General features: G+C 36.2%; 1 protein-coding gene across 2 annotated transcripts in view; it reads right to left on the reverse strand.

Annotated features, from left to right (window-relative positions):
• The window catches only part of LOC135215410 (unconventional myosin-IXb-like), a 433,647-nt gene that overhangs the window by 219,070 nt on the left and 190,151 nt on the right, over window positions 1-24,426 (reverse strand). The window lies entirely within an intron of this gene.

Genomic DNA, 24,426 nt, shown 5'->3' on the forward strand with positions numbered 1-24,426 from the left:
TTAAAACTGACTCAGAAATAGTTAACTGTTGGGGCCTGACACACCTCTTCGCTGTCGTGACATCAGCCATGCATAGTACTTCATTTCCTTCGCAATCTTGCAAGTGATCGGAAGCAAAGAGACTGACGATGTTGCTTTTGGTAATCTGAACAAATCATCACTGGTGTTTGCTCTTGGGGTTTGTTTTGCTTTGTCCTTAACATAAAGGTATTTTGTACTTTAGAAGCCTACTCAGCATAATAATTATATTTTATGTTAATTCTATATGAACGTTTGTGCCTTTTGAATAATAATAATGTGACAATTACATTGCACTTCCATATTCATATTTAAACTTTTCACCACATATTAACATTAATGTGCGAAAATATATACATTATATATACATATATGTGTAAAAATATAATATATATAGATATATATATATAAATATATATATAATATATACCTAACATACAATATATATATATACAATATATAATATATAATATATATAATATATTATATATATATATAATATATATATTCATACATACATATATATATATATACAATATATATATATATATATATATATATATATATATATATACAATCAATCCAAGCAAAATCAATAAACTTTTACATACTGCAAACACACATTAATAGTGTACATCATCAGAGTATAAAGAGGCCATAATCTTTGTTAACCAGAGAAAAACGAATCGCACATAAAAGCAATTGAGGCGCTCGCTTATCGCACAGACAGCAATGAAAGCTTTGCCAGATATCATCGACGCAGAGAACGTTCCTTCTTTTGTCTCACCTGTCTTTTTTTTCTTTTTTTTTTTTTACCTCATAAAGAGATGTTGGAAGATCAGCGAATCACTGACATTATCGCACTCTGGAATTAAAGTTACGATTCCATCGCGGAGTCCTGGCAGCAGCCATTTTTGGTTCTTGGATGGGCATCTCTTGTCCGGTGGCGCCATCTAATTTACTGTTTGATCTTCTTGGGTCTTATCGGTTGCCCGCTTTATCTAAAGGTCAAATTGGCAGGGCTGGGAATATTGCTAGTATTGCTGGTGCTTCTTGGTATTTTAAATAATTCACGACTTTTTCACTACCGAACTCCATATCATTAATAATTAACGGAAATATTTTCGTATTTACCAATAAATTATTGACTTTCGTGGCAGGATAAATAGTTAGGAATCATTCTGTAATGCCTTCTTAAAATATCTTATTAATATATTACCAAGCGTTTTAGCATGATAAATCCCAGTAGCAATATGCATGGTAGTCCGCTCTATTTCATCACTAAGATTCTTAGGTTAATAAAAAAAATTTCAATATTTTTTTCAAGGAACCTCTTCTTAATCCATTACTAAAGCTTATTAGTCTGGCAAATCATTTGAAACAACTTTCAAAGAAGCTCTTATTGATTAGTTATTTAGCTTCTTGGTAAGATGACTAATTTGCAGCTATTTTCATAGCAGCATTTAAAGTTACATAATCCACAGGGTGGTTCACATTGCTTCGTTTACTAAAGGTTATTGGTATGAAAAGAAACTCGCAGCTTTTTCCGTCCTTGATATGTTCAGTGGTATCAATTATTTGCAGAATTTTTCACGAAATTTTTGTTTGAATAATTCACAGTACACTTCAAAGGCATCTATGTATAATTAATTCGTAAAGTCTCTTAGCATGGGTAAATAATTCAAATCATTTCAAACCCGCTTCCTACAGCACATACTAGCCCGGTGCAATACATACATTTACATTTTCAGTTAGGAAGATTTTTCTTGATACTTAAACATTTCTTGTACAGTACTTCTGTCTCCTTAAAAAAAATACTAATTGTGAAGAAAACAATGACTCAGGTTTTGAAATTATTGGTCAGTGTTGTAGTAAGGCTTCACAGAACTATACACATGAAAACATGACTTCAATAATTGTACACACATACACAGGACACGGACACATTTATATATATATATATATATATATATATATATATATATATATATATATATATATATATATACGCATTAATATACAAATATTCTTTAATAGCTGTGTGGTTAAAGGCGCTTTACTGTACGTCCTGATTTCTTGGTTCCTAGGTTCGCGCCCGGGAGTCGACGAAATTATTATCAACAAAACATTCCCCCTCAGTTAACATATATGAAAATATATTAGTTCTGAGGTAGAGCGAATTACATATTAAAGGACATTTGTAGCTAATGCGTATGTATGAATCACGGTGGCGTGATCAGATTCATATAAAAATATATAAATATATATAATTTGATACATAACATACATATCCAAAGACATGACTCTCAGCCAATATCCGCGCATTTGTCCGCTTGCAACACAAATAGCCTACGAGAAATAGATTTCGCTTTTAGATTTGCAGAGGCCCGGCCACATGCCAGCCCCTTTCAACGGTTTCTTATATAAGTAGGCAAAATTAGGATACAGTGGTCGAAGCCTCGCGACGGAAAGTAACGTGCCTACTATCAGGGCTTCCTATGTTCACTCATATTAGAGTCATTCTGAATGGTATGGGGAGCCAGTATACATACACTACTATCATACATACTACATACATACACACACACACACACACACACATATATATATATACGTATATATATAAATATATATATATATATATATATGTATATATATAGTATATATATATATGGTTCATATATATATATATATACTATACATATATATATAAATATATATATATATATATATATATATACGCTTTCAGATAAAAAAAAATCATAAATAAATGTTGACTGAAATAACTAAATCTCGCAGGTGTACTTGCAAAAAAATTACAAAATACAAAAAAAGCGAGGGAGAAGAAAAACGAGGTTTATCATAGTCTCCCTTGGAAGAAGGGTCATTATCTGGGATCTTGAAGAACGCAAATGCTGATAACGGTGAAGGGGCATAATTTCAGAATTACAAATGCTTCTCTCTCTCTCTCTCTCTCTCTCTCTCTCTCTCTCTCTCTCTCTCTCTCTCTCTCTCTCTCTCTCGTTTACCTGTAGTGTCCGATTTGACCTACCCATTTGTACCTTGGCCCAAGAAAAGGTAAAACCTTTTTTGGCTTATTATGCCCTGGAGCCTACCCACCATCTCACCTGGAGAGAGAGAGAGAGAGAGAGAGAGAGAGAGAGAGAGAGAGAGAGAGAGAGAGAGAGAGAGAGAGAGAGATATTTAATTAGTTCTTCATAAGGCCCATCCAAATTCTTAACGTCATAAAAAAAATATAAACAATGCCCAGATTTGAGATTTATTGTCATTTTCCTTTACCCAGATTCTCCTCCATTTCATATAAAGAACCTTTGTCAGTTAGCGAACGTATTTTCGCTTATTACTTCGAACACACTTCACCGCTTATTTTATTATGCTCCTCTTTCTTAAATTTATCATCACATTCTAGAGTTAGGTCGAAGCAGTTAGAAATTACAGCAAAAGCAACGGCATCATTAACTCTTTCATCATCTTAATTCTTCGATTTTCCGTTCATTTGTATTATTCTGCAACTCTGTCAAAAGCTACAATCTTTTCATTACATATTACTTTTGTTTTTCTTCATTTATCCACGGACCTATGTATAGTATTATTCTATATCCCTATCAAAGTCTACGATCTTTTCATTACATACCCCACTTTTTCCTATTTTCTACTCTTCATCTATCCACGGACCTATATAGACTTGAGATGATGCTGTTTTTCAACAATTATGTCCATAAGCAATGGATATTCTTTTAAAAACTGGTAGTTGCGACCCGTCGATATATAACGCTTTCAGTCAACCAAAAATACTCCGCTTTCAGCAGGTGCTCGTTTCCAATTGCAGTGGAAACATTGTATCCTCAATAAAAGAGCCGTGATCTCTCAGGGTGACTGGTATTCCCGGTTAATTTGCCCTTCAACTTATTGTAATGAACTGTAAAGTCTTCCGATTTTTACAGATTAGTGACGGGAGTCGGATATCTTGGAGTGACAAGTCAACCCATGACAGACAACATGTGAGCTCAGGTTGCAATCCTGAAACAGGTGAATGGGGCGGACCACCAGAGCCAAGAATGAAAGCATACACCTGAAGAGGCCTTGAGAGAGATAGTACACCAATGTCCCTAGCTGCCTGAAGAACTACTCAACACAAATATACAGTCGTACAGCTTCTATCCATGTTGTGAAAATTAATTGCAGACTAGTCTGGAAAGTCTATCGAAAGTTTATGGGCCTGTGTTTTAGCAGTCAAGTTTCATGTTTTGATAAATGAGTAAAGCACATACATATACATATATACTCCCACACATCCCACACATACACACATAATAATGCCAATGATTATTAATTGCTTGCTGTCGACTCTCGTCACTAAAACGTTTGCCATTAGAATTTTGAATAAAATAAAATAATACTTTTCCTAAACCCAAGGATCACTCTATATTTTTAAATACATTTACATACCACATTCATAATCTTACTAAAAAATTATCATGAGCATTTATACACTAAGCCACTCTACTCTCATGAATGAATTATCAACCTACCGGAGCCCTACCGCTCCAAATCTGGCATACCATCCAACCAGCAATTTTGGGACTTCCTCTCTTCCTTTCTTCAAAGATTTTAAAATTACATAAACCATCTGCGATACTAATCACTTCCATTCTCACTAGACATTCAACTTCAGAACTCACTGATCCCTTAATATTCATGCTGATCTTTTTAAAGCATCTTATTCTTTTACCTTTTTCATTTTTTCTTCACTTACACTTAGCTAACAATTCATCTAAATGACACTGAAGATGGAATATCTCTAATAATCCTTTTCCTACTTCACTGTTTCCCTAACTCGTTCGTTAGCAGAGGATTTTCCTTGTCTTATCCATAAATCGTCAATATTTGAGCATATTTTTGTCAAGCAATCATAAATTTACACTACAATATACTATTTTTTACAATCACTTAAGAGTAAATTTATCTTCCAAAGGTCTGATCTTGATTGATAAATAAGCGGCGACAAAGACTGACTGTTTGTACACCATTAAATCTTTAGGCCTAAGACGACGCTTCTGTCCCATTCACGCTTGGCTGAGCGTCACAGAGGTTGTCCATAGCGCTTGTTCCCGTCACTAAGTAACCCAGTACACGATGCTCTAAAGATTTTCTCATTCATACCGGTTTATTAGCTTCTTAATCAAACCTCTTCCTCTTGGTTACATATTCTTCTAAAATTAAGTCGTTTTCCACACTGGGACTTCGTTTGTTCCAGCGAGTTTGTGAAAAAAAAACATCCGGCGCTCAATCTTTTCCGAGTGCTATAATATACTAGGTGACAAAATTGTAATATATAATATCTATAATCTATATATATATAATTATATATATATATATATATATATAGATATAATATGATTATATAATATATATATATATAAAAAACTGTGTACGTGCGCACGATTGCATAGAATCTGTATAGGAATCTTCCTTTAAATAAAACAGAGCACGTACAGAATAAGCAGAGAGGACATAGTGAAACCAAAGGATACCCAGTTGCAGGCTTAAAAAAAAAAAAAAAATAGAAATGACCCCTATTTAATCATATAAGAAAAATTATAGAAAACAGGTTTAATAAAAACGAAATCTAAAGCAAGAAAAATTCAAGCTAGAGTGTTGAACTGGTTATCAAGAGGGATGATAATCCGCTAAATGAACACAAGAAAAATTCAACATCGTTTGGCCCCACTAAAATAATAACTAAGAAAAAAAAAGCGAGCGATCATGACTCTTCGGACATTAAGTGCCTTCATAAAAAAGAGTAAGCGTTTGAAGGTAAAGATGCCGAACATAGTTTATCAATGAAGAGCTAAGAGCCGGGGCAAGACTGGTCAACTTAATATCCCTAAAATTCGTCAAGTGATTATCCAGTAAGGTTTAACGGCAATTTTTCAAGACATGGGCAGAACAGATACAATAATATGAACTAAATAAAAAAAAGGTGTGATCCGACCTCCAGCTTACTAGGGGCGTGTGCAAGATTTCCCCCTCGCACATAAGTTGCAAAAATTATATACCTAACTTAACGTAAATTAAAACATGCTAAAATCTACGGTCAAATAGAGCCTTGTTTCACCTACGAAAATTAAAATAGATACGGTATATTTTATTAGAAATAATATTTTTGTACTGCTTAACATGCACATTATTCATTTTTTACATTTTCATTCTAATAAATAACTCATAAGTATCCTATCCTAAATTTCCTGTATCTTCAACTAAATGTGAAACACATTTCGCAGACCTTTTTAGGCTTTTCCATAGACCTTTCCTAACACCCAGCAAGAACAACAACAACAACAGCAACAGCAACAACAACGAAGTAGTTCGAAAGCTTACTCCCCGAGTATGCAAAAAAATAAACCGAAATATCAACCCAACACGACCAGAATGCCACCTCTTATCAGGAGGTTCCATTCTCTTGCATACTCCGTTCAACTCTTGCAAATGTTCATAATCAAAAGCAGGAATCCATCGCTCAGTGCGATCGTAACTTATAAATGCATGGATATTAAGATCATGTTTCCCTCTCCCTCGCCTCTTCCATTTCCTTATTATGCAGCTCCTCCAGCTATGCAAATGAGTCATCCATCATTATGTGTAGCACTACTCTTGCGCTATTGAAATAAGCCAGAATCAAAGGGTTCGTATTCAGTGCACGCGGCTGTAGATGCCGTGGATACTTCGGGAGGGCGTAAAAAATCACAATTTTATACAGTACCTAGATACGATTCAGCAAATATGCGCAAGTCCTCATCAACATGCAAACACTTACACATGCACACACACACATATATACATGCATACATACATACATGCTACATACATACGGATGTATACATACATACATACATACATATACATATACATATATATATATATATATATATATATATATATAGAGAGAGAGAGAGAGAGAGAGAGAGAGAGAGAGAGAGTTCCGTGGGTAGATAACATAATTTCAAATCTTTTACTGTCTCATAAACCAAATTTAGAGGAGAGAGAGAGAGAGAGAGAGAGAGAGAGAGAGAGAGAGAGAGAGAGAGATTACACTGCAGTACTTCGAAACTTTCATAGCTCCTAGTTCAATACCAAGAATGACTCGTCAGTTATATACCTGGAGCAGTGAATATACTAGAAAAGAAATAAAAATTGGGAGAATACATCAATAAAAAAATTATATATATTAAGGAAGACTGATAATCATGAAGTAAAGTAAAACAGAAACGTAACACAAGAAGAATAGCAAACGAATGCGAAACGAATAAATAAATGATGTTTACTAACACTCCCCAGCAGCCTAACCTTAAAATAACAGATCAACGGAGAAGCAGCATTGAAAAAATACTATTTAAGACAACTAAGAGAATTCAAGAAAGAAAAGCAGAAAAGAAATGGAAAACAATAACTGAAACAGTGAGGCAGAAGAGAATAACCGAAACAGAAGAGAAGAAACATGAACGAAACATAAGAAAATCGAAGAGGGGAACTGCCCAATTTCTCCGGACCTACTTTTCAAAATCTCTGTTAAACCCTCAGGAACAAAATAGAGCTTTCGTGTCGCTGCCTGATAGAGCGGTAGCTCTTACGCCGAGGATCTTCCCCAGCGAGGTATCTATCATTCGGGTATGAAACAGGTATCATGACACCTCTAACTCCAGGCATTGTTACTCCGTGATGATATATTTCGGAGGATCCTTCTCGGGGCACCATGGAGGGACGGTGGTGGTGGGGAAGGAGGTCACGGGACAAGATTTCTCCAGTCTTTTTTTTTTCCCCCTTAAAGAGAGGTTTTTGTCTCAAATGATTTTTACATATCCGTTTTCAGTGGAAGATGTCTTCCGAGACTGACATTTTAATTCGGTCTTACATTCCGGTTCTTGCGTGCTTTTGTTACTTGTGCACACCTCTCTCTCTCTCTCTCTCTCTCTCTCTCTCTCTGTGAGCGATTTTTATTTTCGGTTGTAAATGAAATACACTTAGCACTAGCAACCTCTCTCTCTCTCTCTCTCTCTCTCTCTCTCTCTCTCTCTCTCGTAGTAGCCATCTTGCTTGATGAGACGTTCCCGCGTGAAATCAGATTAATCAACAGATATCACAAGTTTAACATACGACTAGAATTTGAGAAATATCTAGAAGTGTTCGTGAACTATCGGTGATAAGATTAGTGTGAAAATAGTAGGATAAAGCGTCTTCTAAGTTAGTTTATCAAGTGTAATACTGTAAATCAGAACAAGATGGCAGTAAGTTCCAACTGCGGGAAGAGATGGCGTAATTTAGCGTGTTTAGCAGATTCGCAATACGATGAGGTAGCAGGAAGGGAACTGGCATTTCTCATCTATGAAATCAGCAACAGTCCTAACCAAAAAGATACAAAAGCATTCATAGATATATTAGAAGGATATAATCCTTCAAACTGGAACAAATCTAATGAAAACATCTTGAAAATAATTGAAGAAGTTCCAAATAAAATCCAAGTGGTCAAGAGACTCATAAAGAAAATATACATAAACCAACATATTCCGACAAAGAAAATGAATAAGGTGAATCTTGTGAATATCCTAATTGACGCATTAGGAAAAAGAATGCCAAAAGCATGCAAACTGTGTAAGGTTTGGTATAGCATAGTCAATCCACAAAACCTAATCAGAAAATGTGCTGCATGCAACATTCCGACCCATCCACAGTGTGCTGAGGTAATACAAGATATGAGAAAAGATACAAAAATTTTTTGTTCAACATGTCTATCATGGATAGACAATGTTATTAAATCAAGATTGAATGTACAAATAGTTGAGGATGAAGAAGAAGGGAGAGGAAGAAGAAGAAGAAGAAGAAGAAGAAGAAGAAGAGGAAAACGGAAGAGAAGTAAACAAAAATGAAATGACAGAAAAAATAAGGAAAACAAAGAAAAACAAGATAAAAGTATGGATGCAGAGATACTCATTGATACTACATATGAGGCAATAAAGCAGCATACCTACGAAGAAATAAATTACGATATGGCAACAGAAAAGCAAATCCCGAAGAGGCTCTACCCAGATCTACACAATGACGGGAAAGAGGAAAAAATAGACAAGAAAGACAAAATCTGCAACCTTTTGAAAAGAGGGAATTGCAGATTTGGAGAAAGATGTTGACTACAAACATCCTAAGGTATGTCACAACTATGAAATATATGGTAAATGTGCATACCTAGATGGATATGGGGATGATTGCAGAGATCTGCATCCAAAAATATGCAAAAACCTAAAAGAAGGAAAAGGATGTAAGTTCGACAAAAAATGCAAATATATGCACCCTGTAGCCATGAATCATAATCAAATAAATAACCAACCAAGTAATAAAATCCAAAATAAGAAAGAAACAAATAAAGAGAGAAATCAAGAATATCAGGTAAAAGAGAAAAGCAAACCACAATGAGATATGCAGAGATGTCAGCAAAAAATTCAATGCATCAGCTCCAAAATTCTACTCAAGGGATAATAACTGTATTTATTATGCAAGAGGATATTGCAGAAAGGAAAAACGGAGAAAATTGCAGATTCAGACACAAAATGAATAATTATGATGAAGGAAGATCAAATATTATGGAAAAGTTGGATTTTTTAATGTCAGAATTTCTGGAAATGAAAAAAAGAACAACATACCAGAACAGGAAAGAGACATGGGAAAATCCTTATTACTACCAATATTAAATGAAGGAGAAAACACGCAAACCATCATAGTGATGAATGCGCAGGGTTTAGTTACGAGTAACTCAAAAAGAAAAATAGAGTACTTAGAAGAACTAACCCAAATTGAAAAGAAAATAGATATAATGAATATAAGTGAAACCTGGTATTCCCAAGAGACTGGGAATGATGATCAAATAAAAGGGTTCCAAACTTATAGATCAGATAGAAAAAATAGGAATCAAGGGGGAACCGCAATATATGGGAAAGACAAAAAACAAGGAAAATATATGAGAAATATAGTAACTCAGAATGTGAACTAATAGCGGTAGAATTTGAATCTGAAAAATTAATGAACATAGTAATATATAGACCTCCTAATACTAAAGAGTTTGACTTAATAATTGAAAAATTGGATGATATATGTAGAAATCACAAGGACTGGACTATTCTCCATATCTGGTGACTTCAACTTCCTTTCGTAGAATGGAAAGAACGAATAGGAGATTGTGGTTGTACTTATACATAAAAAAGAGAGTAATAGTAGTGCAGAAGATAAGAGGCAATTCGAAAAGCTATTAGATATGCTACTAGAATACAACATTCAACAAATAAATCACCTGCCAACAAGAAAGGAAAATACTTTAGACCTAGTATTTGTGAACGAGGTGAATTATGTTAAAGAAATAATAGTTTATAATGCGAGTATTTCAGACCATAATGTCATAGAATTTAACAGTTCATTCCAAAGCAAGTGAAAACAGAGATAAGCAAGAAATGAAAAAGTGGGAAGGATATGGAAAATACAACTTCACAGTAAAAATATAAAAATGGTCAGAAATCAATGAAGAATTAAACAAAGATTGGGATAACATTTTCGTAGCGATGACATAAGGGTAAATACGGAGATATTATATAAAATATTAGAGAAAATAGTGGATAAATATATACCGAAGAAGAAAAGTAAACATCATTCATGCATACCAAGAGACAGAAGGATCTTGTTCCAGAAAATCAGAAAGTGGAAAAAAGGTCTTGCAAAAGAAAAAAATGCATGGAAAGTTATAGAACTAAAAAGTAAGATAGAAAATGCAGAACAAAAGATATACAATCAAAAGAAAATGAAAAACGGGAATTGGAAGAAAAACCCTATTAAATATCAAGCAAAACCCCAAACTATTATACTCATATGCGAAGAAGATGAATAAAAGAAGAATAGAAATAGGTCCTCTGAGAATTGAAGGTAGATTAACGAATGAAAAAAAAAAAGGAAATTTGCAACATACTGGCAGAACGATATAAGAGAGAATTCACCCCTAGAATAGATAAATGAAGATAATGATATAGAAGTAAGGACGAAAATAGTGAATATTTAGCTGACATAGAAATTAATGAAGCTGATATTGTGCAGGCTATTAATGAAATTAAAAATGGAGCTGCTGCAGGGCCTGATGGAATCCCTGCTATTTTGTTAAAGAAAGTTCATTCTATCGCAAAACCACTTGCAATATTATTAAGACAAAGTGTAGATACAGGCAAGATTTATGATGAGCACAAATTAGCATATATCACCCCTACTTTCAAAAGTGGATCAAGACTTGAGGCAAGTAATTATAGGCCTGTGAGTCTAACATCACATATTATGAAAGTGTATGAAAGGGTAATGAAGAAAAATATTATGAAACATTTAATAAAAAATAATTTGTTTAATATAGGACAACACGGTTTCGTACCCGGAAAAAGTACACAAACCCAACTGTTAGTCCACCGTGAGAACATATTCAAAAATATGAAAAGCGGAAATGAAACAGATGTGGTTTATCTAGACTTTGCAAAAGCTTTTGACAAAGTAGACCATAATATATTAGCAAAGAAAATTAGAAAACACAATATCGTAGATAAAATAGGAAGATGGTTAAAAGAATTTTTACACAACAGAAAACAGATAGTTATTGCAACGATGAGAAATCGGATGAAACCAAGGTAATATCCGGTGTGCCACAAGGTACGGTGTTAGCTGCAATACTGTTTGTTATTATGATTGAAGACATAGACAGTAATGTTAAGGATTCGGTAGTGAGTAGTTTCGCTGATGACACAAGAATAAGTAGAGAAATTACTTGTGATGAAGATAGGAACGCTCTACAAAGAGACCTTAACAAAGTATATGATTGGGCAGAGGAAAATAGGATGGTATTTAACTCTGATAAATTTGAATCAATAAATTATGGAGACAGAGAAGGAAAGCTATATGCATATAGGGGACCTAATAATGAGACAATCACAAATAAGGAAGCAGTTAAAGACCTTGGTGTGATGATGAATAGGAACATTTTATGCAATGATCAAATAGCAATTCTTTTGGCAAAATGTAAAGCAAAAATGGGAATGTTGTTACGGCACTTCAAAACAAGAAAAGCTGAACACATGATTATGCTTTATAAAACATATGTTCGTAGTCCACTTGAATATTGCAATATGATATGGTACCCACACTATCAAAAGGATATTGCACAAATAGAGAGTGTACAAAGGTCCTTTACAGCTAGAATAGAAGAAGTTAAGGACCTTGACTACTGGGAAAGACTACAATCATTAAAATTATATAGTCTAGAAAGGAGAAGAGAACGCTACATGATAATTCAGGCATGGAAACAGATAGAAGGAATAACAGAAAATATCATGGAACTAAAAATATCAGAAAGAGCAAGCAGAGGTAGATTAATAGTGCCCAAAACAATACCAGGAAAAATAAGGAAAGCACACAGGACATTAATCCACTACGGCACCAGCATCTCCCGATAATGCAGCGTCTATTCAATGCGTTGCCAAGCTCATCTGAGGAATATATCAGGAGTGAGCGTAGATGTGTTTAAGAATAAGCTCGACAAATATCTAAACTGCATCCCAGACCATCCAAGATTGGAAGATGCAAAATATACCGGAAGATGTACTAGCAACTCTCTGGTAGACATTAGAGGTGCCTCACAATGAGGGACCTGGGGCAACCCGAACGAACTGTAAGGTCTGTAAGGTCTGTAAGGTCTCTCTCTTACTTTAGTTTCTGAAACGAAATGCACTTAAGCCAAGCAATCACACTTAACTTCTATCATCTCAAGGCATCTGTGACAAAATTAATGTGTCCAAGCAAGAGTATACTGTTGCTAAAAGGTTCACTGATTTTGGAGTGCCAATTAAGACAGAAAATAGTGCTGGAAACAATTCACAGCATTTCAGCAAAAGTCAATTATCGAGACAGGAAAAATTCGAATCCCAAATATTTTGTTGATGGAAAACGTTACTATTACTGAAGAGAATGAAATAATACAACGAACGGCACCAAAACAATGACTTAGCCAGTTAACAGCATCCGTCACTTATTGGTAAATCCCCATGTGCAATTGATATTAGTGAATGGAGACAGGGTAGATGCACGATAGCATAATGGAAATGAAAATTAGGGAGAAAAAACGTGACAAAATCTCGAAAATCATTTGACGAGTAAATTTTTCCTTATACTGATACTGTAAGTAAAACAAACACTTTTGACTTCGCCAACATACGCGCAAGCATAGGCGTACATGTAAACAGAACGCATAAAATAGACTCAAACGCTACTCATGGGTACGTTTCAAAATTGCGAAATTTTGAACCCACATTTTGGGCACGGAAGGACGAATCTTTGAGAGAGAGAGAGAGAGAGAGAGAGAGAGAGAGAGAGAGAAGGGGGGGCATGCAACTGCGTCAGTAAATTCTCTTGGGTTTCGAGTGCCTGAGGAGTTAAGTAACTCTTCATGAATTTGTATCCACACGAACGTGTTGTAAGGAAGCACACGCACGTACGCATACATTTCCCATTTAAGGAATAGTATTCGAAAATCCCATAATGATGCAAAAGATATATCCGGCGAACTGCGCCATGAATATATCTGAATATATCCATATTTAATCGTTAGCCTCTGTGCTCAAGTAGTGGTCATCCGAACACGCCCTCGATGTTATATGGCTGAGTAAATCAAGAGAGAGAGAGAGAGAGAGAGAGAGAGAGAGAGAGAGAGAGAGAGAGAGAGGGGGGGGGGATGACACCTAAATTTTATCAAAGAATTCTCTCTTAATGAGTGGATGGGCAACATGAAAGTAGGAAAAGACCAGGCTCTTAAGATACTACAAGAGAGAGAGAGAGAGAGAGAGAGAGAGAGAGAGAGAGAGAGAGAGAGAGAGATTAAAATACACGTGCAACATCAGCGATGGTCGAAACGCAGACAAACATTCTGAAGAACATTTAACAACAAATGAAACAAATGAAACAACCCCAACAAAACAGATTTACCGAAAGGCTAAAATGCCACTTGCAGATAAATATGCACATGAAAAATGAAAAAAAAGAAGAATAAACAAAGCAAAAAACGAAACTAAGCATACAGCGGGAAGCAACACACATAAATGCTGGTTGATTATAAATCCCGCTGAAACCTAACCTGAGCACCTGGTCATAAAATCCCCGAGAGAGAATTATTCAAAATTCTATGGGCCGAGAAGGGCCCACGGATCTCCCTCCCTCCCTCCCTCCCTCCCTCCATCTATGGGCTATTAGAGCAGGTAGATGTTCAAGGCTCGACAGGGAGGGTCGGGAAGACGTAGAATGATTTCCGAGAGAGAGTAGAGAGTAGAGTAAGAGGAGAGAAAAAGGGAGGGAGAGAGAGAGAGAGAGTATGTGTCTAGCTTGTCAAAGAGAAAAGGATTTGTAATTGCAAGTGAAGAAAGAGAGAGAAAGAGGGGGGGGGATGGTCTAGGCTTGCAAAGAGGAAAAGGATTTGCAATTGCAAATGAAAGAAAGAAAGAAAGAAAGAGAGAGAGAGAGAGAGAGAGAGAGAGAGAGAGAGAGAGAGAGAGAGAGAGATGTACTCAGAAGAAAATGCTAATAGAGTCACCTAAAAAAAAAAATAAATAAAAAAAATAAAAAAAAGGGCCCCGGAGACCTCTGGCAGGTACCATCGAGAGCATTATACAGGTATAAAAATCCCCCGAAGGAGAGTAATCTACAATGTACACACCGGAGTGTACTTTAAGAGAGCCCTTTTCTCTGCTGACTTGCTATTCCCTTCTAATCAAAGGTTTGGGGGTTTTCATCTGCAATTGTACGCGTGTGTTACATAATTAGCATAAAAGAATGTTGGCGAGTTTACTAGTATTTGCCCATTTCTGTATTAATCAATCCGTCAATAGCTCTATATATATATATATATATATATATATATATATATATATATATATATATATATATATATATATATAATATATATATATATATAATATATATATATATATATATATATATATATATATATATATATATAATATATATATATATATCTTACAAGTGTGTAATGTTAAGTGAAATCACATATCGTGTCTTGTTTGGAGACAAGCTGAGCTGTAAGAGCAGCTTACTTGAGCGAAGGAATCTGAGTACGCAAGCAGTTTAACCGAGAGACTGCTCGCCCTGTCGTCAAGCATGTGCATTCGTTTGTACGGATGTTTCAGGCCTAATAATCCAAGGCACTTGCAAAAGTCACATTCTTTTCGGTGAGCACAAAGAGGTCAGGTGGTACACGCCAAGTGTCGGGAGAGAAAACCCCCATCGTAAAGGTATGATACATTTTGTAAGACTTAGAAAACCGTTACCTTTGAAAAGAGAGAGAAGTGTGAAATACTTTCTTTACTTAGATACTTTGAAAAGAGTGATGTGTGAAGTGTATCTTTTATCCATTATTATCTTTTTTACAGATGGGTCCTATTCCATGGCTAATTTAGAGACGGGATTCTCTAACCTGACTAATACAATGAACTTATTGACATTTTGGGTCTGGGAGTGAATTCTTAGTCAGGAGGGTAGAATGTTAACTTACTGGTTTCTTTATGGTCAGATTTGGGTTTTCTGTCATTATGACTTGTTAATCATTTTGTTCTATTTTATATTCAACTGCTTTGGGTAATAAATAGTATATTTTTATACTTACGAGATCTTAATAGCCTAACGACATGGTTGCAGACAGAGGGCACCATTGACGACAGGTAAGGGTTTCTAATTTGTGTAGTTTAAGGAAAAGAGGGGGGGGGTAAGATATATATATATATATATATATATATATATATATATATATATATATATATGTATGTATGTATAGTATGTAGATGTATGTATATATATATATATATATATATATATATATATATATATATAATGTATAATATTACTCATACGTAGGGACGTGTAGAAACACCATCCCCCACTTTACAAGCATAATTAGCTAAAGTTAGTAATAATGATAGATATTAGTCCTATTAGTATTAATAATCATATTAGTATTAAAAAACACGCTCTCCCCCCCCCCCCCACCCCACCACTCACTCTGCACTACAGCATTTCACTTTTTCATAAGGATGGGTCTTCCAAATAAATTAGACTACCATAAAAAACGTTAAAGGTATCAGCCACTGCTCACTAATCCCTTTCAGTAACAAATGTTACGGAGTAAGAAGAAAGAAGAATAGGTCGTTATCTATGACTGTCCTGGGGCCAGTAGGTTGGTTGAACAATTGTCAAATTCAAATTCTAACAAATGTAGAAGGGTTGAGTTGAGTTGAGTTGAATACAGGATTTAGGCCAAAGGCCAAGCACTGGCACCTATGAGGTCATTCAGCACTGAAATGGAAACTGACAGTAAAAGGTTTGAAAGGTGTAACTGGAGGAAAACCTCGTAGCCGTTGCACTATGAATCAAGTGTTAAGAGAGGGTGAAAAGTAAGATGAAGAAATAGAATATGAAAGGAGGTACAGTAAAGAAATGTAGAAAGGAAACTCAGCGTTGTAAGAATAATATAAGAACCATGCAGGAGTAGCGATAAAGTTATGTAATTTCGCTTTTTTCTTTAAATTTTCGTAATATTCTTCTGTTCAAATCAAGAAACTCTCTTTTCAGCGTCCCACCCAACCAAAAATACGTGTAAAACAAAACCATACACACCTACGGCTGCTTGTCAATATTTTATTTTTTGTCTACATGTTCGCTGCATGTTTTACAAATGATAGACACAGAGTATGGTAAATTAACTTGAACAACTTAAAAAATTCTTCGACGCAATCAAGTTTTCTGTACAGCCGTTACCTATAATCAAGGCCTCCGAAATTGGACCTTTCGGTGGTCTCGGTAAATGCTGTATGAACCGCAGCCCATGAAACTTTATCCACCGACCGGTGGTGGCCTATCCTATATCGTTGCCAGAAGCAGGATTATGACTAACTTCAACCTTACATAAATTAAAAATTAGAGGTTAGAGGGCTGCAATTTGGTATGTTTGATGATTGGAGGGTGGATGATCAACATACCAATTTGCAGCTCTCTAGCCTCAGTAGGTTTGAAGATCTAAGGGCGAACAGAAAAAATTGCGGAAGGACAGACAAAGCCGGCACAATAGTTTTCTTTTACAGAAAACTAAAAATCTCAAAATCCAAAGGCAATTAGTTAAATCATCCGAAAATCGTGAATTTCTTTGTTACCACAAGGTTCTATTCACTTACTGGGATCCAAGATATTACCTTTACCCCAACTTTTTAAGTCAGCTTACACCTAGTTTTGTGAACCATATGGTGTCTGTCTGTCCAAATGTCTGTAAATACAGATGGTGTTTCACCGTGGAAGAAGATTGCTTACACCTGGTGTGTATACATAATATGATCTCACAGACGAAGTTCTGAACAACTATGAGATTCAGGGCCTCTGTAACACGGTTTTTTCGCAATAACTTTTTATCTATGCATTTCATAAATATAACGCTTATTCAGAATACATATTATATCTACACAAAAATTTTGACTGTATTCTGCATTACGTAGGTTGAATAAATTTGGCACTTCTAATGTAAAAGTGACTTTTTTTTTGAAGACGGGCCAACTTACTCAGAAAAAAGGTTTCGAACGCACTCGTTACGTAACGTATGACAGTATTTCTTCCCTCTTTCTCGATGGATGATTGGCTATACGTAACGAAGGCTAAACCTCTGGCAACAGTGACATACAAATTTAAATACAAGCAAAGCAGTACACCTTTATGAACTCTGGAACCTCTCCACTGATAATTGTCATAATGAACAAACCAACAAAATATGTTAATAAATACAAAAACACTTCGATTATTAGTCCTCCCAAAATAGGTTTCGTAAGAAATTAGTCTACTTTATAGGTCACAATCAGATTGACAAGATGTAGGGAATAGTTGGTAATTTTCAAAAACATAGTAGACAAGCTTGATTTGATAACTGCTATATCCAATGTCAAGCAATTTTTATTTATTGGCTATCTACCTATTTACCGAAAAAAATAGCCGGTACCGTATATTGGCTTTAAACCTTCACCAATAATTATCGTCAGAATGGTGACTTCATGAGGCTCCACCCACTTTCGCCTCATTATAATTCAGGATAACACTGAAGGCTACCATGGACATTGTTGGATTAGAAAATTTAACTTCTGGCTATAAAAACTAATTTCTCGAGTAGTTGTAAGAAGTGCTAAATGATCCTCAAGGATCCCAGCAGTTGGCCTAAACGTTTAATTCATTTATAATACTGCTATACTGTTGAGGCACTACTGCTACAGTAGTATTACTACGCTAGCACTGATACCCCACGCACATCTATGTATCGTTCCGTCATTCATAAAGTCTTTGGGTTTCAGAACCGATGGAGTTTCTGTCTGGTGGATGGGCGGGGCAACATTTCGTCAAAAGGTGTTTACCTTGCTTACGCAATGAATGTTTTTCGACTCATGGCTCGTAATCATTGGCCATGGCGTCGGCTAGATCATTTTTACTCTATAAAAATTAAAACTATCGGGTTTAGGTTATTGATAATGCTGACAAAATTTGAGTGTGGTTGTAAAATATACATATGTCAACTCCCAGCTGCATCCGATGCTTTGACAAGGAGCAAAGTCCAAAAAACCGTGTTACAGAGACCCTGAATCTCATAGTAGGTCAGAGTGACCTACATATTATCTAGGCCTGTGCTTTCACTGTAAATTCACTAGAGGTTATGTGGCTTACAATTCATGGGTTATTTTTTCGAGAACTGAAATGGCCATACCAAAAGCATTTTGCTAGTTTAAAAAATAAATAAATAAATAAATAAAGGGGGGCACTTTTTATGCAAGTATTTACGGTTTAATCCACTTCCACTCTCTAGTATTTTAACGCGACGCAAGAGGATGTTTATTTTTCAAGTTTTGTTTTCTGGAAAATTTTCTGGAAAAAACCAGAGTACTTGGAATAGCATGTGAGCCTAATGCTGTTGTAGATAAGATTAATTATGGATGTAAACATTAGTTAAAAGCATCTATCCTTAGGAAAAATTTTTCTATGTCGACACAACTTTAGTAAAGATTTTAAATTAATAAGACAGATAACGGTAAACATTTGCAGTATTTGGGGCTTGCTATAAACAGATATTATCCTGAGCAGTAATAACTAATGAAGTCATTCACTCGAGATGCAATTCAATAAATTAGTAACTAAGCACAGGAAGCAAATAAAATCTTTCCCCCTTCCTGCAAAAAAAAAAAACCAAAAAAAAAAAAAAAAAAAAAAAAAAAAAAAAAAAAAAAAGTCTAGCCTGGGTCATCTTATAATTCAATCAATTCTTTAAAGGTCAACTTAAATGCAAACTATACACACGCTATTAATAATACAATCGCGTTTAACTACACAAAAGACAGTTCTCAAAATTTAATTTAGCAATAAACTCTGAGCATTCTCCCCCCCCCCCACCCCGGCCACAAAAAAAAAAAAAAACCAAAAAAAAAAAAAATTACTGTGAAACCCAGACTGTTACAGAATCCTCAAATTAAGAACAAGTGACGTGTTAAATATACAAAAATTCATTTTTACAAATTTCACTACAATAACAAACAAATGAGGGATCAGGCAAGCACAAGAGGTACAATTAGATAATAAGAAACTTTGGACTTTGCTAAATCTCAAGGTACCTATTTTGGAGCAGGTGACAAAACAGCTTTGGATAAAAGAGAATAAAGCTTGGAAAAGGGGCACCTCTTCCAAGAAAAATCCAGAAACAACTGTTTGCAATTGGAGACGTCATAGTTTGATCCACAAAATGAAGGGAAATACACAGACGTTTGCGCGATAGCCCATAAAATATCAACTACTGGTTATAATCTAATCTAGTTAACAGGAGGCCAAACATTGGAAAAAACCTCAGGATAGGATCACTAGCAAACTTGCATCGAAATCACCAAAGATCTGAGGAAGGAAATGACAGATCTAAGACTCATCAGGAAGAGACCGATACCAGGAACATCCTCTATGCTCGCCAGGATACCCCTACAAATCAACCATGAAATGTCTTTATAGATGCTGACAAGTCGTGTTATCTCCACGGAAAGTGACAGCAGAATAATATGTAGCGTCAGATAACAGCACTGCTTTCATACGCCCGAGAAAAGGGCCTCCTCTCTCATCACAAAAAAAGAAAGAAAGAAAAAAAAAAAGACAAAGTTCAAATTTCCATCAAGCAATGGTTATCACGTCAGAATGTAAACTAGAGGTGTATATAGAAAACTGGAAATGGAATTGTGATATTGTTCACCTAAATGAAACTTATTCCAAAGGGTTCTGGCATAAAGAACTTTACGTAGGATACTGTAAAACCAGAACAAGTGGGACTGTAAACAAATCGTCCCATTTTTTTCTTGTTTTATCTCCCCTACTGATATTCCTCTCTCTCTCTCTCTCTCTCTCTCTCTCTCTCTCTCTCTCTCTCTCTCTCTCTCTCTCTCTCTCTCTCTCTCTCCTAACTGATCGTTCCCTTCTTCACAGTTGGCTTTTCCTTCTTGACCCCTCCCATAACTCCTCATTTATTTCTTCCTAACATCCTTTACCTTCTTTATGCACCTACCTCTGGGTTGCTCATCTTTGCTCACCCTACAGACTCTGAATTCATCCTCGCCCGCCCACTAAAATAGATGATGATATTCCGCAGGTGGACTCGGCAGGGGGCGTGATAGGCGTGTGGGCACTGAAGCTGGAAGGTGAGTGAGAAGATCTAGGGAAGATAAGGGAGCGCCAGAGTAGAAGTGAAGGTTAGGATAGCTAGGGAGGGAGGGGGTTAGGGGGGGCGGGTTCAAGGAATAATGGATCAGATTTAGAGAGACGGATGTTCAATGAGCACTGAAGACGCAGGAGAGCATGAGGGGAGATGCCGTATAAATGATGCTGAATGAAAAAAATGTCTAGACAAAGTGAGAGAGAGAGAGAGAGAGAGAGAGAGAGAGAGAGAGAGAGAGAGACAAGACGATAGTAAGATAATAATAATAACGAAAAGGCACTAAACATCCCAGCAAGGGCCTAACTTTAACAAGGACTGAAAACATATTACGATAACATGAAATAAAACACCGCTCTATCTCATTTGGGTCTTGACAGATCCTTACGTCATTAACATCTAGGAGTCCCTGGGTCCCTCAAAGAGTCCCTGTGTCCCTCAAAGAGTCCATGGGTCCCTAAGTCGCAACACTGAGCGAAAACAACATTCATTGAACTACGAATGGAAGCAACAAATAAAAACATTCATCTGCAAACATACGACCTAGCGGAACGACGCCCATAATCAATTAAATTATCTCTCTCTCTCTCTCTCCTCTCTCTCTCTCTCTCTCTCTCTCTCTCTCTCTCTCTCTCTCTCTCTCTCTCTGTCTCTTTCTAACGCAAATCACCGGATAATTAATTATCAATGCGTGAGACGCTTGTGTGAGATTCTTATCTTATGCAAATCAAGCCGAAAGACAAGTTGAATTAGGGTCCCCAAGAGTGACTCATTCATTGATAACTCACTCAATTTACCATGAAAGGGATTAAGCAGGGTCATCCTCCTCGAGCGGAGGAGGAGGAGGAGGAGGAACCTCGTCGTGCGTTGTAACTCGACTGGTTGTTTCAACGTACCTGGAAACAAACAAACAAAGGTAATTACTGAGCAGGTCAGACACAGCACTGTGATTTACCTATAAAATTATCTTTCTCTTCAAAATCACAGACAAGTGTTCGTGCACACAGACACACACATTATCTATCTATCTATCTATCTATTTATCTATATACATATGCAAGTTAATATAAAACAATGGGTATAAGTGGTGACCAAGAAAGAAATTTTACATTATCTACAAAGCATGCAAATATACTGATGGTCACTTTATTAGGATCAAATGCAACAATACATCAAGTATAAAAAAAAGAAATATAATTGCACACCAAATGCCAGCGCAAATTTCAGCATATTACACTTAATTCAAAAGAGAGAAAGGGAGTTATTTGACATCAGAGTCAAATTAACCTGTACACGCAGTACAGTAAAAACTTTGGATTCAGACCCTGTACACCTTTCCTGTTATTATTATTATTATTATTATTATTATTATTGTTATTATTATTATTATCATCGATAATCAACAAGTCAAAATTTCCCCTAAGTTTCTTTGGCGCAATCGAGTTTTCTATACAGCAGATAACACTACATGAAACTTAACTACGAGCCATGAAACTCTCAGCCACATACTATGAAACTTCTAGCCAAGATCCATGAAACTCGTAGCCTCGGACCTAGAAACTTTCAGTCACGCCCTGGTGGTGGCCTGTGTTTTTGGCACCGATCATGGCTAACTTTATAACCTTAAATAAGATAAAAAATAAAAAAAAAAAACTACAGAGGCCAGATGATCTGAGGGCGAACAGACAAGTAGCCCTCTCAATAGTTTTTTTTTATAGAAAACTAAAAACCAGCCCAAAGGTTTTCCATTTATTTTCACACATATCTTATATCACGCGTTGGTCTACTTGCCTAACATAAGTTGCTCCGAAGTATCCGAGCGGTATCCGGGGATCACTAGCACTGAAGGGAAAACGATTTCAGTAATGAGCGGAAATACACCGGACTGAGACTTCATCAGGCACTGCTCTATATATTCAAATGGAACACTGGATCAGTTTTCTGTGACCCTTCATCTGACAGATAACAAACTGGAATCTATATAATCTATTTATTTGTAATATAATCAATTTATTTATAATTTATCTCTTGTATGACAGATAACAAACTAACTGGAATCTATATAATCTAACACGATAAAGCAGCCGAATATGAACCAATTTCATCCGACATACTTGAAGAGCGACTGATCGTAATGCGGCTCATCTCCCTGAGGTTATCAACCCGATTTGATGGATGGACGAAGTAGGAAAGGAGTTACATTTCACGAGAGAATTTGCGCTGTTCGAAAACTCTTAAAGGCACAAGTTATATGAATAAAAATTATGCATATGTCTTATATCGAAGAGTATGCGCCTCATTGGCGTAGTCGGCTTGGTCTTGGTCTGCCACCTCAGTTTCTGCGAGTTCGATTCTCGGGCATTCCACTGAGGGGTGGGAGATGTATATTTCTGGTGATAGAAGTTCATTCTCGACGTGGTTGGGAAGTCCCGTAAGTAAAGCCGTTGGTCCCGTTGCTGAATAACCGCTGGTTCCATGCAACGTAAAAACACCATACAAACAAATATATCTAAGAATATCCTTATCATTCTGTTAAAAATAAAATGAATTCAACCTGGTTGATTCCTTAATAGCAATTAATCTGCAATATACATGTCAAAAGAACAAGAGTTCTCCACACAAACACGGCTCGTGTTAATGTTCTCCTCTCTCTCTCTCTCTCTCTCTCTCTCTCTCTCTCTCTCTCTCTCTCTCTCTCTCTCTCTCTGCGATAAGTGAGCACATGATGTCTCCTCGGATGGACTAATAATTATGTCTTTCACACATCCTGATCCTTGTAACTCTCTCTCTCTCTCTCTCTCTCTCTCTCTCTCTCTCTCTCTCTCTCTCAGATAAGTGAGCACATGATGTCTCCTCGGATGGACTAATTATTACGTCTTTCAGACATCCTGATCCTTGTAACTCTCTCTCTCTCTCTCTGATAAGTGAACACATGATGTCTCCTCGGATAGACTAATAATTATGTCTTTCAGACATCCTGATCTCTCTCTCTCTCTCTCTCTCTCTCTCTCTCTCTCTCTCTCTCTCTCTCTGTGTGAAAACATCAATTGCCGCCTTCTCCCTTCCCTTAGTATCTCTCTCTCTCTCTCTCTCTCTCTCTCTCTCTCTCTCTCTCTAGATCTCAGATAAGTGAGCACATGATGTCTCCTAGGAAGGGCTAATAATTATGTCTTTGAGACATCTCTCTCTCTTTCTCTCACTCTCTCTGATAAGTGAGCACATGATGTCTCCTCGGATGGACTAATAATTATATCTTTCAGACATCCTGATCCTTGTAACACTCTCTCTCTCTCTCTCTCTCTCTCTCTCTCTCTCTCTCTCTCTCTCTCTCTCTCTCTCTCTGTGATAAGTGAGCACATGATGTCTCCTAGGATAGACTAATAATTATGTCTTTGAGACATCCTGATCCTTGTAACTCTCTCTCTCTCTCTCTCTCTCTCTCTCGTCTCTCTCCTCTCTCTCTCTCTCTCTCTCTCTCTCTCCTCTCTCTCAAGGGGGAACCGCAATATATGGGAAAGATAAAAAACAAGGAAAAATATATGAGAAATATAGTA

Source organism: Macrobrachium nipponense, chromosome 5 (genome assembly GCF_015104395.2).
Source record: "Macrobrachium nipponense isolate FS-2020 chromosome 5, ASM1510439v2, whole genome shotgun sequence".
Classification (NCBI taxonomy): domain Eukaryota; kingdom Metazoa; phylum Arthropoda; class Malacostraca; order Decapoda; family Palaemonidae; genus Macrobrachium; species Macrobrachium nipponense.